Source organism: Oncorhynchus kisutch, linkage group LG16, assembly GCF_002021735.2.
Source record: "Oncorhynchus kisutch isolate 150728-3 linkage group LG16, Okis_V2, whole genome shotgun sequence".
Lineage (NCBI taxonomy): Eukaryota > Metazoa > Chordata > Actinopteri > Salmoniformes > Salmonidae > Oncorhynchus > Oncorhynchus kisutch.
The window spans coordinates 4,959,467-4,980,401 of record NC_034189.2 but is presented as its reverse complement, the minus strand read 5'-3'; positions in this window follow the sequence as shown (position 1 = coordinate 4,980,401).

Genomic DNA, 20,935 nt, shown 5'->3' with positions numbered 1-20,935 from the left:
TCATACTACTATGGGCTGACCCTGTAAAACAACACATTACACTGCACCTATCATACTACTATGGGCTGACCCTGTAAAACAACACATTACACTGCACCTATCATACTACTATGGGCTGACCCTGTAAAACAACACATTACACTGCACCTATCATACTACTATGGGCTGACCCTGTAAAACAACACATTACACTGCACCTATCATACTACTATGGGCTGACCCTGTAAAACAACACATTACACTGCACCTATCATACTACTATGGGCTGACCCTGTAAAACAACACATTACACTGCACCTATCATACTACTATGGGCTGACCCTGTAAAACAACACATTACACTGCACCTATCATACTACTATGGGCTGACCCTGTAAAACAACACATTACACTGCACCTATCATACTACTATGGGCTGACCCTGTAAAACAACACATTACACTGCACCTATCATACTACTATGGGCTGACCCTGTAAAACAACACATTACACTGCACCTATCATACTACTATGGGCTGACCCTGTAAAACAACACATTACACTGCACCTATCATACTACTATGGGCTGACCCTGTAAAACAACACATTACACTGCACCTATCATACTACTATGGGCTGACCCTGTAAAACAACACATTACACTGCACCTATCATACTACTATGGGCTGACCCTGTAAAACAACACATTACACTGCACCTATCATACTACTATGGGCTGACCCTGTAAAACAACACATTACACTGCACCTATCATACTACTATGGGCTGACCCTGTAAAACAACACATTACACTGCACCTATCATACTACTATGGGCTGACCCTGTAAAACAACACATTACACTGCACCTATCATACTACTATGGGCTGACCCTGTAAAACAACACATTACACTGCACCTATCATACTATGGGCTGACCCTGTAAAACAACACATTACACTGCACCTATCATACTACTATGGGCTGACCCTGTAAACAACACATTACACTGCACCTATCATACTACTATGGGCTGACCCTGTAAAACAACACATTACACTGCACCTATCATACTACTATGGGCTGACCCTGTAAAACAACACATTACACTGCACCTATCATACTACTATGGGCTGACCCTGTAAAACAACACATTACACTGCACCTATCATACTACTATGGGCTGACCCTGTAAAACAACGCATTACACTGCACCTATCATACTACTATGGGCTGACCCTGTAAAACAACACATTACACTGCACCTATCACTACTATGGGCTGACCCTGTAAAACAACACCTATCATACTACTATGGGCTGACCCTGTAAAACAACGCATTACACTGCACCTATCATACTACTATGGGCTGACCCTGTAAAACAACACATTACACTGCACCTATCATACTACTATGGGCTGACCCTGTAAAACAACACATTACACTGCACCTATCATACTACTATGGGCTGACCCTGTAAAACAACACATTACACTGCACCTATCATACTACTATGGGCTGACCCTGTAAAACAACGCATTACACTGCACCTATCATACTACTATGGGCTGACCCTGTAAAACAACACATTACACTGCACCTATCATACTACTATGGGCTGACCCTGTAAAACAACACATTACACTGCACCTATCATACTACTATGGGCTGACCCTGTAAAACAACACATTACACTGCACCTATCATACTACTATGGGCTGACCCTGTAAATCAACACATTACACTGCACCTATCATACTACTATGGGCTGACCCTGTAAAACAACACATTACACTGCACCTATCATACTACTATGGGCTGACCCTGTAAAACAACACATTACACTGCACCTATCATACTACTATGGGCTGACCCTGTAAAACAACACATTACACTGCACCTATCATACTACTATGGGCTGACCCTGTAAAACAACACATTACACTGCACCTATCATACTACTATGGGCTGACCCTGTAAAACAACACATTACACTGCACCTATCATACTACTATGGGCTGACCCTGTAAAACAACACATTACACTGCACCTATCATACTACTATGGGCTGACCCTGTAAAACAACGCATTACACTGCACCTATCATACTACTATGGGCTGACCCTGTAAAACAACACATTACACTGCACCTATCACTACTATGGGCTGACCCTGTAAAACAACACCTATCATACTACTATGGGCTGACCCTGTAAAACAACGCATTACACTGCACCTATCATACTACTATGGGCTGACCCTGTAAAACAACACATTACACTGCACCTATCATACTACTATGGGCTGACCCTGTAAAACAACACATTACACTGCACCTATCATACTACTATGGGCTGACCCTGTAAAACAACACATTACACTGCACCTATCATACTACTATGGGCTGACCCTGTAAAACAACGCATTACACTGCACCTATCATACTACTATGGGCTGACCCTGTAAAACAACACATTACACTGCACCTATCATACTACTATGGGCTGACCCTGTAAAACAACACATTACACTGCACCTATCATACTACTATGGGCTGACCCTGTAAAACAACACATTACACTGCACCTATCATACTACTATGGGCTGACCCTGTAAATCAACACATTACACTGCACCTATCATACTACTATGGGCTGACCCTGTAAAACAACACATTACACTGCACCTATCATACTACTATGGGCTGACCCTGTAAAACAACACATTACACTGCACCTATCATACTACTATGGGCTGACCCTGTAAAACAACACATTACACTGCACCTATCATACTACTATGGGCTGACCCTGTAAAACAACACATTACACTGCACCTATCATACTACTATGGGCTGACCCTGTAAAACAACACATTACACTGCACCTATCATACTACTATGGGCTGACCCTGTAAAACAACACATTACACTGCACCTATCATACTACTATGGGCTGACCCTGTAAAACAACACATTACACTGCACCTATCATACTACTATGGGCTGACCCTGTAAAACAACACATTACACTGCACCTATCATACTACTATGGGCTGACCCTGTAAAACAACACATTACACTGCACCTATCATACTACTATGGGCTGACCCTGTAAAACAACACATTACACTGCACCTATCATACTACTATGGGCTGACCCTGTAAAACAACACATTACACTGCACCTATCATACTACTATGGGCTGACCCTGTAAAACAACACTTTACACTGCACCTATCATACTACTATGGGCTGACCCTGTAAAACAACACATTACACTGCACCTATCATACTACTATGGGCTGACCCTGTAAAACAACACATTACACTGCACCTATCATACTACTATGGGCTGACCCTGTAAAACAACACATTACACTGCACCTATCATACTACTATGGGCTGACCCTGTAAAACAACACATTACACTGCACCTATCATACTACTATGGGCTGACCCTGTAAAACAACACATTACACTGCACCTATCATACTACTATGGGCTGACCCTGTAAAACAACACATTACACTGCACCTATCATACTACTATGGGCTGACCCTGTAAAACAACACATTACACTGCACCTATCATACTACTATGGGCTGACCCTGTAAAACAACACATTACACTGCACCTATCATACTACTATGGGCTGACCCTGTAAAACAACACATTACACTGCACCTATCATACTACTATGGGCTGACCCTGTAAAACAACACATTACACTGCACCTATCATACTACTATGGGCTGACCCTGTAAAACAACACATTACACTGCACCTATCATACTACTATGGGCTGACCCTGTAAAACAACACATTACACTGCACCTATCATACTACTATGGGCTGACCCTGTAAAACAACACATTACACTGCACCTATCATACTACTATGGGCTGACCCTGTAAAACAACACATTACACTGCACCTATCATACTACTATGGGCTGACCCTGTAAAACAACACATTACACTGCACCTATCATACTACTATGGGCTGACCCTGTAAAACAACACATTACACTGCACCTATCATACTACTATGGGCTGACCCTGTAAAACAACACATTACACTGCACCTATCATACTACTATGGGCTGACCCTGTAAAACAACACATTACACTGCACCTATCATACTACTATGGGCTGACCCTGTAAAACAACACATTACACTGCACCTATCATACTACTATGGGCTGACCCTGTAAAACAACACATTACACTGCACCTATCATACTACTATGGGCTGACCCTGTAAAACAACACATTACACTGCACCTATCATACTACTATGGGCTGACCCTGTAAAACAACACATTACACTGCACCTATCATACTACTATGGGCTGACCCTGTAAAACAACACATTACACTGCACCTATCATACTACTATGGGCTGACCCTGTAAAACAACACATTACACTGCACCTATCATACTACTATGGGCTGACCCTGTAAAACAACACATTACACTGCACCTATCATACTACTATGGGCTGACCCTGTAAAACAACACATTACACTGCACCTATCATACTACTATGGGCTGATCCTGTAAAACAACACATTACACTGCACCTATCATACTACTATGGGCTGACCCTGTAAAACAACACATTACACTGCACCTATCATACTACTATGGGCTGACCCTGTAAAACAACACATTACACTGCACCTATCATACTACTATGGGCTGACCCTGTAAAACAACACATTACACTGCACCTATCATACTACTATGGGCTGACCCTGTAAACAACACATTACACTGCACCTATCATACTACTATGGGCTGACCCTGTAAAACAACACATTACACTGCACCTATCATACTACTATGGGCTGACCCTGTAAAACAACACATTACACTGCACCTATCATACTACTATGGGCTGACCCTGTAAAACAACACATTACACTGCACCTATCATACTACTATGGGCTGACCCTGTAAAACAACACTTTACACTGCCACCTATCATACTACTATGGGCTGACCCTGTAAAACAACACATTACACTGCACCTATCATACTACTATGGGCTGACCCTGTAAAACAACACATTACACTGCACCTATCATACTACTATGGGCTGACCCTGTAAAACAACACATTACACTGCACCTATCATACTACTATGGGCTGACCCTGTAAAACAACACATTACACTGCACCTATCATACTACTATGGGCTGACCCTGTAAAACAACACATTACACTGCACCTATCATACTACTATGGGCTGACCCTGTAAAACAACACATTACACTGCACCTATCATACTACTATGGGCTGACCCTGTAAAACAACACATTACACTGCACCTATCATACTACTATGGGCTGACCCTGTAAAACAACACATTACACTGCACCTATCATACTACTATGGGCTGACCCTGTAAAACAACACATTACACTGCACCTATCATACTACTATGGGCTGACCCTGTAAAACAACACATTACACTGCACCTATCATACTACTATGGGCTGACCCTGTAAAACAACACATTACACTGCACCTATCATACTACTATGGGCTGACCCTGTAAAACAACACATTACACTGCACCTATCATACTACTATGGGATGACCCTGTAAAACAACACATTACACTGCACCTATCATACTACTATGGGCTGACCCTGTAAAACAACACATTACACTGCACCTATCACTACTATGGGCTGACCCTGTAAAACAACACATTACACTGCACCTATCACTACTATGGGCTGACCCTGTAAAACAACACCTATCATACTACTATGGGCTGACCCTGTAAAACAACACATTACACTGCACCTATCATACTACTATGGGCTGACCCTGTAAAACAACACATTACACTGCACCTATCATACTACTATGGGCTGACCCTGTAAAACAACACATTACACTGCACCTATCATACTACTATGGGCTGACCCTGTAAAACAACGCATTACACTGCACCTATCATACTACTATGGGCTGACCCTGTAAAACAACACCTATCATACTACTATGGGCTGACCCTGTAAAACAACACCTATCATACTACTATGGGCTGACCCTGTAAAACAACACATTACACTGCACCTATCATACTACTATGGGCTGACCCTGTAAAACAACACCTATCATACTACTATGGGCTGACCCTGTAAAACAACACATTACACTGCACCTATCATACTACTATGACTGACCCTGTAAAACAACACATTACATTGGACCTATCATACTACTATGTCTGACCCTGTAAAACAGCACAATACACTGGACCTATAATACTACTATGGTGTATGTAACAATAAAACATAATTTAAAACTAATAATTTTGGGGTGTTTATAAATGCTATTTATTTATTATGGAATAATGTATGTATATATGTATTTATGATTTCATGTAAATCATCTGAATACTACTATAGTACCCGTTGTACATGTTGATTTCATGTAAATCATCTGAATACTACTATAGTACCCATTGTACATGTTGTTTTCATGTAAATCATCTGAATACCACTATAGTACCCATTGTACATGTTGATTTCATGTAAATCATCTGAATACTATTATGGTACCTATTGTACATGTTGATTTCATGTAAATCATCTGAATACCACTATTGCACTCATTGTAGATGTTGTTCTTCTATTTATAGCCTAAATGCATTATCAAGTTTTCTATTTAATTTATATTCATTATGGTGTCATGTTCAAATCAAATTTTGCTCATCTGCGATGGACGACGTTTGTACTGATTGTTTTACGATTGTCTTTCGTGACGATATTTTGTTTCAGAGAACAGAATGCAGAGACGAAGGAATGAACCGACTTCTTCATCTCATTATTTGACACACACAGCCTTACTTTCATTCATGTTTCCATTAGTTACACAGCCTTACATTCATTCATGTTTTCATTAGTTACACAGCCTTACTTTCATTCATGTTTCCATTAGTTACACAGCCTTACTTTCATTCATGTTTCCATTAGTTACACAGCCTTACATTCATTCATGTTTCCATTAGTTACACAGCCTTACATTCATTCATGTTTCCATTAGTTACACAGCCTTACTTTCATTCATGTTTCCATTAGTTACACAGCCTTACATTCATTCATGTTTCCATTAGTTACACAGCCTTACATTCATTCATGTTTCCATTAGTTACACAGCCTTACTTTCATTCATGTTTCCATTAGTTACACAGCCTTACATTCATTCATGTTTCCATTAGTTACACAGCCTTTCATCCATGTTTTCATTAGTTACACAGCCTTACATTCATGTTTTCATTAGTTACACAGCCTTACATTCATGTTTTCATTAGTTACACAGCCTTACATTAATTCATGTTTCCATTAGTTACACAGCCTTTCATTCATGTTTTCATTAGTTACACAGCCTTAATTCATGTTTTCATTAGTTACACAGCCTTACTTTCATTCATGTTTCCATTAGTTACACAGCCTTACATTCAATCATGTTTCCATTAGTTACACAGCCTTACATTCATTCATGTTTCCAATAGTTACACAGCCTTACATTTATTCATGTTTCCATTAGTTACACAGCCTTACATTCATTCATGTTTCCATTAGTTACACAGCCTTACTTTCATTCATGTTTCCATTAGTTACACAGCCTTACTTTCATTCATGTTTCCATTAGTTACACAGCCTTACATTCATTCATGTTTTCATTAGTTACACAGCCTTTCATTCATGTTTTCATTAGTTACACAGCCTTACATTCATGTTTCATTAGTTACACAGCCTTACATTCATTCATGTTTTCATTAGTTACACAGCCTTACATTCATTCATGTTTTCATTAGTTACACAGCCTTACGTTCATTCATGTTTCCATTAGTTACACAGCCTTACGTTTATTCATGTTTTCATTAGTTACACAGCCTTACATTCATTCATGTTTTCATTAGTTACACAGCCTTACATTCATTCATGTTTTCATTAGTTACACAGCCTTTCATTCATGTTTTCATTAGTTACACAGCCTTACATTCATGTTTCATTAGTTACACAGCCTTACATTCATGTTTCCATTAGTTACACAGCCTTACTTTCATTCATGTTTTCATTAGTTACACAGCCTTACATTCATTCATGTTTCCATTAGTTACACAGCCTTACATTCATTCATGTTTCCATTAGTTACACAGCCTTACTTTCATTCATGTTTTCCATTAGTTACACAGCCTTACATTCATTCATGTTTTCATTAGTTACACAGCCTTACATTCATTCATGTTTTCATTAGTTACACAGCCTTACGTTCATTCATGTTTCCATTAGTTACACAGCCTTACGTTTATTCATGTTTTCATTAGTTACACAGCCTTACATTCATTCATGTTTTCATTAGTTACACAGCCTTACATTCATTCATGTTTCCATTAGTTACACAGCCTTTCATGTTTTCATTAGTTACACAGCCTTACATTCATGTTTTCATTAGTTACACAGCCTTACGTTCATTCATGTTTCCATTAGTTACACAGCCTTACATTTATTCATGTTTTCATTAGTTACACAGCCTTACATTCATTCATGTTTCCATTAGTTACAGCCTTTCATTCATGTTTTCATTAGTTACACAGCCTTACATTCATGTTTTCATTAGTTACACAGCCTTACTTTCATTCATGTTTCCATTAGTTACACAGCCTTAAATTCATTCATTTTTCCATTAGTTACACAGCCTTACATTAATTCATGTTTCCATTAGTTACACAGCCTTACATTAATTCATGTTTCCATTAGTTACACAGCCTTACATTCGTTCATGTTTTCATTAGTTACACAGCCTTACATTCATTCACGTTTTCATTAGTTACACAGCCTTCCATTCATTCATGTTTCGATTAGATACACAGCCTCCATTCATTCATGCTGCCATTTAACAGGAATGTTCTTTTCCCATTGTTGTCATGTTATTTTCTAATTGTTTTAACGATATAGTAGGTCACCTTCTCAGTTTAGGTCTTTAAGTTCTACTCTGTATCTCACTCTGTCTGCCCCTTACATAGCACCCTGTCCCCTACGTAGTGCACTAGTGTTGACCAAAGCCCTATGTAGAGCACTAATGTTGACCTATCCCTTCAGGAGTGCACTAGTGTTGACCTATACCCTATGTAGTGCACTACTGTTGACCAGAGCCCTATGTTGAAAGTTGTGCACTATATAGGGAATAGGGTGCCCTTTGGGAGACAAGCCTGTGTAACATTATTTATATATTTATATATATATATATATATCACTGTTCTTAATCCTGGTCCATGGGACCCAAATGGGGTGCAGGGATTAGTTCCAACCCAGCACTAACACACCCGTTAACAGCTATAGTCAAGGTTTGATGATTAGTTGATCAGCTGTAGCCAGTCCTGTTAGTTAGTGCTGGGATGGCACTAAACTCTGCACAGGACCAGGGTCGTCCACCAGTGACGACATCACTTCCTTGTTGACCTTGACCTTCAACCCTTGTTTTCTCGGTACTAATGTGACACAGAAATAAAGCAGTGATTCAAGACATTGAGTTGCGAGTGTCTACGCGTGTGATTTGACTGTTCATTCACAAACCATGCTGTTCACAACAATCACTAGATGGAAGCAGAGATGATGCAAAGAACCCTGAAACCTTGACATGACTGGGAAAGGGACAGGGGGGGATACCTGGTCAGTTACCTAGCCCATAGACGCTGATCTGGGGTCAGTTTTGAATTTCCCCCACTAATGGTTAAGGTTAGGATTGGGGGAGGGGAAGCCGATTCTAGATCTGTACGTTGGGGGGGGGGGGGACTTCACCATGGATAAATGTATAAGAATTTAATCAGATTCCTATATGTTCTACCTGGAGCATATCAAATACAAATGGCATCAAGTACACAGTTCATGTATTATCTGACTTATATGGGTCGCATTCAGACTTAACAGAAGTGTTGCATGTACTGTATAAAAAAAACACAAGAGACTTATGAACTCGGCCTTCTAAGATGTCCGATACAGACCGTGCACAGACCTTTTCAGGTGGCAGGTGCTCTGACCCCCCCCCCCCCCCCGCATTTCGTCACAATTGTTTTAATGATATAGTAGGTCACTTTCTCAGTTTAGGTCTTTAGGTTCTACTCTGTATATCACTCTGTCTGCCCCCTCTGCAAGCCTTCTAAAGACGTGATTGACACGGGGAAAAGAGGGTGGGCTATCAAATCAAATTTGGTCACAAACATGTGTTTAGCAGATGGAGTGAAATGCTTTTGTTTCTTGCTCCGACATCGCAGTAATACCTATATCAGCTGATCATTGATAACCTTCATTTTACAGCGTTCTGAATTTTGGATGAAAAGCGTGTCAAAAGTAAACTGCCTGCTACTCAGGCCCAGAACCTAGGATATGCATATAATTGGTTAAATGGGATAGAAAACACTCTAAAGTTTCCAAAACTGTTTGAATGATGTCTGTGAGTATAACAGAACTCATATGGCAGGAAAAAACCTGAGGAAAATCCTAAATCCAACCAGGATGTGGGAAATCTGAGGTTTGTAGGTTTTCAAGTCTTTGCCTATCCAATATACAGTGTCTATGGGGTCATATTGCACTTCCTAAGGCTTCCACTAGATGTCAACAGTCTTTAGAACCTTGTTTGATGCTTCTACTGTGAGGTGGGGGAGAATGAGAGCTGTTTGAGTCAGGTGTCTGGCAGAATGCCATGAGCTAAAACATGCGAGTGGCCGTGAGAGGTAGCTGCATCCCATTTTATTTTATTTATTTTATTTATTTTACCTTTATTTAACCAGGTAGGCAAGTTGAGAACAAGTTCTCATTTACAATTGCGACCTGGCCAAGATAAAGCAAAGCAGTTCGACAGATAAAACGACACAGAGTTACACATGGAGTAAAAACAAACATACAGTCAATAATGCAGTATAAACAAGTCTATATACAATGTGAGGTGAGAAGGGAGGTAAAGGCAAAAAAGGCCATGATGGCAAAGTAAATACAATATAGCAAGTAAAATACTGGAATGGTAGTTTTGCAATGGAAGAATGTGCAAAGTAGAAATAAAAAATAATGGGGTGCAAAGGAGCAAAATAAATAAATTAATTAAAATTAAATACAGTTGGGAAAGAGGTAGTTGTTTGGGCTAAATTATAGGTGGGCTATTTACAGGTGCAGTAATCTGTGAGCTGCTCTGACAGTTGGTGCTTAAAGCTAGTGAGGGAGATAAGTGTTTCCAGTTTCAGAGATTTTTGTAGTTCGTTCCAGTCATTGGCAGCAGAGAACTGGAAGGAGAGGCGGCCAAAGAAAGAATTGGTTTTGGGGGTGACTAGAGAGATATACCTGCTGGAGCGTGTGCTACAGGTGGGAGATGCTATGGTGACCAGCGAGCTGAGATAAGGGGGGACTTTACCTAGCAGGGTCTTGTAGATGACATGGAGCCAGTGGGTTTGGCGACGAGTATGAAGCGAGGGCCAGCCAACGAGAGCGTACAGGTCGCAATGGTGGGTAGTATATGGGGCTTTGGTGATAAAACGGATTGCACTGTGATAGACTGCATCCAATTTGTTGAGTAGGGTATTGGAGGCTATTTTGTAAATGACATCGCCAAAGTCGAGGATTGGTAGGATGGTCAGTTTTACAAGGGTATGTTTGGCAGCATGAGTGAAGGATGCTTTGTTGCGAAATAGGAAGCCAATTCTAGATTTAACTTTGGATTGGAGATGTTTGATATGGGTCTGGAAGGAGAGTTTACAGTCTAACCAGACACCTAAGTATTTGTAGTTGTCCACGTATTCTAAGTCAGAGCCGTCCAGAGTAGTGATGTTGGACAGGCGGGTAGGTGCAGGTAGCGATCGGTTGAAGAGCATGCATTTAGTTTTACTTGTATTTAAGAGCAATTGGAGGCCACGGAAGGAGAGTTGTATGGCATTGAAGCTTGCCTGGAGGGTTGTTAACACAGTGTCCAAAGAAGGGCCGGAAGTATACAGAATGGTGTCGTCTGCGTAGAGGTGGATCAGGGACTCACCAGCAGCAAGAGCGACCTCATTGATGTATACAGAGAAGAGAGTCGGTCCAAGAATTGAACCCTGTGGCACCCCCATAGAGACTGCCAGAGGTCCGGACAGCAGACCCTCCGATTTGACACACTGAACTCTATCAGAGAAGTAGTTGGTGAACCAGGCGAGGCAATCATTTGAGAAACCAAGGCTGTCGAGTCTGCCGATGAGGATATGGTGATTGACAGAGTCGAAAGCCTTGGCCAGATCAATGAATACGGCTGCACAGTAATGTTTCTTATCGATGGCGGTTAAGATATCGTTTAGGACCTTGAGCGTGGCTGAGGTGCACCCATGACCAGCTCTGAAACCGGATTGCATAGCAGAGAAGGTATGGTGAGATTCGAAATGGTCGGTAATCTGTTTGTCGACTTGGCTTTCGAAGACCTTAGAAAGGCACGGTAGGATGGATATAGGTCTGTAGCAGTTTGGGTCAAGAGTGTCCCCCCCTTTGAAGAGGGGGATGACCGCAGCTGCTTTCCAATCTTTGGGAATCTCAGACGACACGAAAGAGAGGTTGAACAGGCTAGTAATAGGGGTGGCAACAATTTCGGCAGATAATTTTAGGAAGAAAGGGTCCAGATTGTCTAGCCCGGCTGATTTGTAGGGGTCCAGATTTTGCAGCTCTTTCAGAACATCAGCTGAATGGATTTGGGAGAAGGAGAAATGGGGAAGGCTTGGGCGAGTTGCTGTTGGGGGTGCAGTGCTGTTGTCCGGGGTAGGAGTAGCCAGGTGGAAAGCATGGCCAGCCGTAGAAAAATGCTTATTGAAATTCTCAATTATGGTGGATTTATCAGTGGTGACAGTGTTTCCTATCTTCAGTGCAGTGGGCAGCTGGGAGGAGGTGTTCTTATTCTCCATGGACTTTACAGTGTCCCAGAACTTTTTTGAGTTAGTGTTGCAGGAAGCAAATTTCTGCTTGAAAAAGCTAGCCTTGGCTTTTCTAACTGCCTGTGTATAATGATTTCTAGCTTCCCTGAACAGCTGCATATCACGGGGGCTGTTCGATGCTAATGCAGAACGCCATAGGATGTTTTTGTGTTGGTTAAGGGCAGTCAATTTAATTTCTAAAGACAAAGGAATTGTCCGGTTGAAACATTCATGAAGATTTATGATAAAAACATCCTAAAGATTGATTCTATACATCGTTTGACTTGTTTATACGAACTGTAATATAACTTTTTAAACTTTTCGTTGGAACTAAGCGATCACGCATTGAGCATTTGGATTACTGGGCTAAGCGTGTGGGAAAAAAGGAGGGATTTGGACATAAATAAATTATGGACTTTATCAAACAAAACAAACATTTATTGTGGAACTGGGATTCCTGGGAGTGCATTTCCGATCAAGATCATCAAAGGTAAGTGAATATTTATAACGCTATTTCTGACTTTTCTGACACCTCTCCTTCTCTGGAAAATGGCTGTATGTTTTTCAGTGGCTAGGTGCTGACCTAACATAATCACAAGGTGTGCTTTCGCCATAAAGCCTTTTTGAAATCTGACACAGTGGTTGCATTAAGGAGAAGTTTATCTATAATTCCATGCATAACACTTGTATCTTTTATCTTCTTGACGCAACCCATCCCGTTAGCGGGATCCTTTTCATCAACAACCACTGAATTGCAGAGCGCCACATTCAAAAACAATTACTAAAATGATTTATATTCATGAAATCACAAGTGCAATATAGCAAAACACAGCTTATGTTTTTGTTAACTTGTTCACGCTACCACGATCCCCTAGGGCACCCCCCCCTCCACGCTCAACTCAAAAGATGGTGCACAGAATGCAACAATATTCTTAGAAATATTTAACCTCCACATATTAATTAACCCTTTCATGCGTGAGTTCCAAATATCTCTAACGGTCACCCCAGCATGAGTTTTTTTATGCACGTGATGTTAGAACGTTCTCTCCATTCCAGAATGTGATTGTTCGGTAACAGTACATTTAATCGGCGCTGCCCTCAAACCAAAGCACGCAGCCTGTTTTTATTTGTCAATTTTAAATTATTTATTAAATTAAATTAAATTAAATTAATTATTTTATTTCTAACAGTTTGAAATGAGGTGTGTTCCGCCTCATTCATTCACATACAAGTAGTCATTTTTACTTTTGCGGACCAATTAATTTTTTTGACATTTCTGACCCGGACAAAATTCCCCAAACACTTCTCAATTGTTTGTGCAGTTCAAGTCTGCAGACATTTGCTCATCTGCCGTCCTGCACACACGTGTTCGTGTTTTCCACCTGTCACCTGCATCAAAATCAAAGTTGTTTTCGTTACCAATAATAACTTTGGAAATGTGTGCGTTTCTATCAAAGTACCTTATTACGTTATAATAGTTTCTGCATGTCGTTTCTACTGTAGCATAATATTTTGGGTATATTCCTTATAACCGTGGACACGCAATGTAACGTTACTCATTTCATAACATTTATGGTGTTATACTCAATGATTAGGTAGCTAGCTACATTCTTCTATTAGCTCTGGAAAACAATGCTAATTGCGTCAGGGAAGTATTAGCATGTGTTGTATTTTGAAGCTACCCTGGCTTTATGACTCCCAAGTGGCACAGCGTCTCCGAGGCGTCACTACAGACACACATCTTCAAATCCAGACTGCATTTCTATCAAAGTAAGTGCCTTATTACGTTATAATAGTTTATGTGTGTCGTGTTATACTGTGTCTACTGTAGCTAACTGTGTGTATGGAGCGTAATATATTTGTGTATATTCCTTATAACCGCGGACACGCTAGGTAACGTTACTCACCTTTTATGGTGTTATATTCAATTGTGCTTATGTAGCTAGTTACATTCTTCTATTAGCTCTGTAAAACAATGCTAAATGCATCAGAAGATGTTGTATTTTAACGCTACCCTGGAAAAATTAAAAAATATCTTATACCACTTGGTCGTTTTCTGAGTGCATTCCACAAAGCTATTTATCATGTCGGCCTTATCCACTGCCCCCATTTTGAGGTTATAGTCAAGCACGCAGTCTGGTTTGATGTTTCTCTGTCTGGTTTGTTTCTCTCTCCCGTCAGGTGGTCCAACTTCCCTGTGGCTGACATGGTTGCTGTATGGACAGAGGAGAGGACATGGACGTCTCGTTTGTCATGGAACTTTACTGCCAGCTGTTAACATTTTTTATTTTGTATAATGGGTCATTTAGGATGGCAGTAGCGTTGTTGATGAAATGCAGTCATAGCAGCAGAACTAGAAAGCAGTCTTGGGAAAAGAGGGTGGCAAAGAAGGGAGTTGCAAACATAGGATCTCTGCCCCAGTATTCTCTTATGGAGTTCCTCTTTACGGTCACCAGAAATGTATACATTTCACTAATTGTGGCTGCCCCCCCACTCCAGACTGGGACTCATCAACACAAACAGCAGGGCCAGGAGGGGTGAAATGGCTGGCAGCCTTCCAGCTACCACAGAACTCCTGTACTATCGGTCTGCCTCCGTCACCACCAGCATCTTCGAAGGGAACTGTGACTTTGTCAGTCGACAAGGGGTCCTCTGTCACTGTCAGAACCTGATTCCTGACATTCAGACTCATTGTCAGAATTTTTAAAAAATCTCAATTTCTGCATTTCTGAGTTGTCTCCTTTTGAAAGACATTGCTAATGCTACAGCTTAGCTCATTAGCTACGTACATAACAACACCGAATGGCTCAGAGCGGGAGTGAGAGGTTACGTGATTGACTGCCTGCACGCGTCCTTTGTATCAATAAATCACTATCAAATGTTTTGTGAAGTGTTCCTATATTTACTATTTTATTCACGTTTTTCAATTACCGGTGATAAATCATGCATTCCGATTTTTGCATAGATTGTAAAGGGCACATAGTATGTGTGTAAAATAATGTTTTGAAGGTTGTACTGATTATGAGCTAAGCTAATTCCAGCTATGTGTGTGGAGCCATGTTTGTTGACATACAATGCATTCTGGGTTTCACTTGATCGTCTGTCGGACCAAAGATGCTATAGCAAAATGAGGTAAGAGTTCAATTTTTTTTGGAGGACTTCCGGAAATTAATGGTGGGATGTGAACGACGGTAGATGACACACCCCTTCAACATGCATACTATAAACAGACCAAACACATCTCGTCTTCTCTTATTATCTTCGGTTTCTGTGAGGAAAAAAATGCACGGCTGCGCGTTGAAACTAATCGTCGGATTACTTTCGATTTCTATAAAGTGTTTTACGTAGTTATTTCGATCAATGGTGAGCTCACCCGTGATGTGATTAATTATACATAGTAATTGCTACTAGCAAATTCATAATGTAGTTTATGTCAGCCTAGAGCTAGAAAATATGACAGCTTGTGTGGGGTCAATCTTTCCTCAGTTAGCGCTAGGACAACTGTAGCCTACATTTTTCCGGTTAGGATGATTGTGTTATGCTATATATACTGTACTTCTGTGAATATCTTAACATTGCATCCCAAAATCAACTGCTCACATTCTGGACATAACTTTGTAAGGACTGTGTTTGTGTAAATAGTTTCTGAAAAAAGTGTGGCCAGCTCAAACGCTGATTGTTGCGTCATTCGAAACTGGCCGTTCTAAACGAGCATTCTAAATGAGTGTTCTAATCACACAGGTGTGATCGTACGCTTCAGGGACCACTGTAGAACGATCACACCCGTGTGATGGTACATGTGAAAGGGTTAAACCTCTTCATCCTACCCCCCACTTTTTCGAACATTCTGTTAAAAATCGCGCAACATTTCAGCGCCCTGCTACTCATGCCAGGAATATAGTATATGCATATGATTAGTATGTGTGGATAGAAAACACTCTGACGTTTCTAAAACTGGTTAAATCACGGCTGTGACTTTAACAGAGCGTGTGTTTCAGCGAAAAGCGCAAGAAAATCTGGTCACTGAAAACTGAAAAAAGTATCAATCCGCCACTTGCACGTATTGTTGAATGGAAACTAAATTACATGCGACAGAGATTGCAATTCCTACAGCTTCCACACGATGTCGCCAGTCTCGTCATTTCCGGGGTCTTTATTTCTTGGTCAAACCTACCTGAGACTTTCCATCCGGTCTCCGACTGGAAGGTTTGGAAGAGAGATTTTGGAAGATGATTTGAAATCATGGAGCTATTGAATACACATCGCCCCGTGATCATTTTGATAGATTATTAACGTTTACTGATACCTAAAGTTGGATTACAAAAGTATTTCGAAGTGTTTTGTGAAAGTTTATCGTCGACTTGTTTTTTTCTGAAGCCATAGATGGCTATTTTGGGTAAAAATGGACCGATTTAATCGAAAAAAAGACCCAATAGTGATGTTTATGGGGCATATAGGAGTGCCAACAAAGAAGATCGTCAAAGGTAATGAAAGTTTTATATTTTATTTCTGCTATTTGTGTAGCGCCGGCTACGCTAAATCTTTTGTTTACATCGCATTCAGGTATTTCGGGGTGTTGCATGCTATCTTATAATAGCTTCTCATGCTTTCGCTGAAAAGCATATAAAAAATCTGACTAGTTGCCTGGATTCACAACGAGTGTAGCTTTAATTCAATACCCTGCATGTGTATTTTAATGAACGTTTGAGTTTTAACGAGTGCTATTAGCATTTAGCGTAGCGCATTTGCATTTCCAGATGTCTAGATGGGACGTTTTCATCTCAGGTAGGAGCAAGAGGTTTTAACAAGTCCAATAGCTCAAATGAAATATAAACACCTTGTTCATCTACCCAGCAAGTCAGATTTCTAAAATGTTTTACGGCGAAAACATAGCACATATTTACGTCAAACCACCACCAAAGACACAGCTAATATATATAGCCATTTTGTCAAACAAAAGATGCAATCACAAACGCAGGATTAAAGGAAAATAATTCACAAACCTTTTGAAAATCTTCATCAGATGACAGTAATAGGACATGTTACACAGTACATTTATGTTTTTTTCAATAATATGCTATTTATATCCATAAATCTCTGTTTACATTGACGGCATGTTCAAAAAATGCTAAAAAAATGTCAGGAGAAATTATGATAACTCCGCCAGATAACAGCAATACACATCATAAACTTTGACTAAATATACATGTTCTACATATAGTTAGAAAGATACACTGCTTCTTAATGCAATCACTTTGTCACATTTCTTTTTAACGTTACAGAAATCGTTCATTTTTCAATCATCTGAGACGGCGCTCAGACATAAGCAATATTTCTCCGCTATGTTGGAGTCAACAGAAACACAAAATTACAACATAAATATTCCCTTACCTTTGATGGTCTTCGATCATAATGTATTGGAAGAAGTCATACTTACCCAAAACATTGTTTGGTTTCAATTCGTGTGTCTTTCTATTATCAAACGCGACAAATTCCGGCTGAAATGCAGCCAAAATTTGAGGGGTTGTGCATCAAAACTTCAAAATTACATATTATATGTCGACTAAACTGGTCAAACTAAGTGCAGAATCAAGCTTTAGGATGTTCTAAATGTACAAAACTATTATCTAATCCCTCAGACGAACGTGCTTCCTGGCAGGCGATTTTGGAAACTTTAGAGTGTTTTCTATCCTAATATGTCAATTATATGCATATTCTAGCATCTGGGCCTGAGAAATAGGCTGTTTACTTTGGGAACGTTATTTTTCCAAACATAAAAATAGTGCCCCATATCTGAAAGAGGTTATCAATGTTTATCATGAGTATTTCTGTAATTTAATGTGGCTCTCTGCACTTTCACCGGATGTTTGTTTGAGACAATGCATTTCTGAACATAACACATCAATCTAAAATGAGATTTTTGGACATAAAGTTGAACTTTATTGAACAAAACACACATTTATTGTGTAACATGAAGTCCTGTGAGTGCCATCTGATGAAGATCATCATCATCATCAAAGTCAGAAATAGCGATAAAATTAATCACTTACCTTTGATGATCTTCATATGGTTGCACTCACAAGACTCCATGTTACACAATAAATGTTTGCTTGAAGGTACCACTTTCATCTGTACAAACAATAGTACGCAAGTATAAACACCATGGGACCACGCAGCCGTCATACCGCTAAGGAAGGAGACGCGTTCTGTCTCCTAGAGATGAACGTACTTTGGTGTGAAAAGTGCAAATCAATCCCAGAACAACAGCAAAGGACCTTGTGAAGAAGCTGGAGGAAATGGGTACAAAAGTATCTATTTCCACAGTAAAACAAGTCCTAAATCGACATAACCTGAAAGGCTGCTCAGCAAGGAAGAAGCCACTGCACCAATACTGCTATAAAAAAGCCAGACTATGGTTTGCAACTGCACATGGGGAGAAATATCATACTTTTTGGAGAAATGTCCTCTGGTCTGATGAAACAAAAATAGAACTGTTTGGCCATAATGACCATTGTTATGTTTGGAGGAAAAGGGGGACGCTTGCAAGCTGAAAAACACCACCCCAACCGTGAAGCCCTGGGGTGGCAGCATCATGGGGCGGCAGGGTAGCCTAGTGGTTAGAGCGTTGGACTAGTAAACGGAAGGTTGCAAGTTCAAATCCCTGAGCTGACAAGGTACAAATCTGTTCTGCCCCTGAACAGGCAGTTAAGACACTGTTCCTAGACTGTCATTGAAAATAAGAATTTGTTCTTAAACTGACTTGCCTATTTAAATAAAGGTAAAATAATTACATGTTGTGGGGGTGCTTTGCTGCAATTGGGACTGGTGCACTTCACAAACTAGATGGCATCATGAGGAAAGAAAATTATGTGGATATATAAGCAAAATCTCCAGACATCAGTCAGGAAGTTAAAGCTTGTTTACAAATGCGTCGTCCAAATGGAAGAAAAAAAGCTTGTGGAAGAAAAGTTTGATCCAAGTAAACAATTTAAAGGCAATGCTACCAAATACTAATTGAGTAATGATGTAAACTTCTGACCACAGGGAATGTAATGAAAGGTGTAAAAGCTGAAATCATTCTACCTACTATTATTCTGACATTTCACATTCTTAACATAAAGTGGTCATCCTCACTGTTTTTACTAGAATTAAATGTCAGGAATTGTGAAAAACTGAGTGTAAATGAATTTGGCTAAGGCGTATGTAAACTTCCGACTTCAACTGTATGTGGACAATAACTTGTCCAATGATTTTTTTGTTGTTGTCGACATTTAGAATGTTTGCATAGAAAATAGATGTAACAATTGTCTGCTACAGTGAGATTCCGTTGAACTGTTCTGTCGATAAAAACAACTGGACGTCCTAACTTCACCCCCCCCCCAACAAAAACGAAATGTACCTAGAGTGTAGAATAAACTAATTGTCCATACCAAGGTATCACCATGGTCTGCACCAAGGTATCATCATGGTCCGTGCAAAGGTATCGCCATGGTCTGCACCAAGGTATCATCATGGTATGCACCAAGGTATCATCATGTTCCATGCCAAGGTATCATCATGGTCTGCACCAAGGTATAAAAAATGAAAACAACTGGACATAATAACTTCACCCCCCCCAACAAAAACAAAATGTACCTAGAGTGTCGAATTAACAAGTGGTCTGTGCCAACGTACAGCCGTAGTGTGTGCCAAGGTATCACCATGGTCTGCACCAAGGTATCATCATGGTCTGTGCCAAGGTATAGTCATGGTCTGCACCAAGGTATCATCATGGTCTGCGCCAAGGTATCACCAACGTTCTTGAAAGTCACGATCGTCCTTGTCCTGCAATTTGATTTTTTATAGTTGATTATTTAAAAAATTGCATGCAATGGGCATACTAAAAGTACAAATAAAACACTATGCTTTTAAAATTAAAGGATTGAACCTTTATAGTTACGTGATGACATCTCGTACCCCAACAAACAATGATTAATCAGACTCATTTTCCACAACAATTTTAACCCT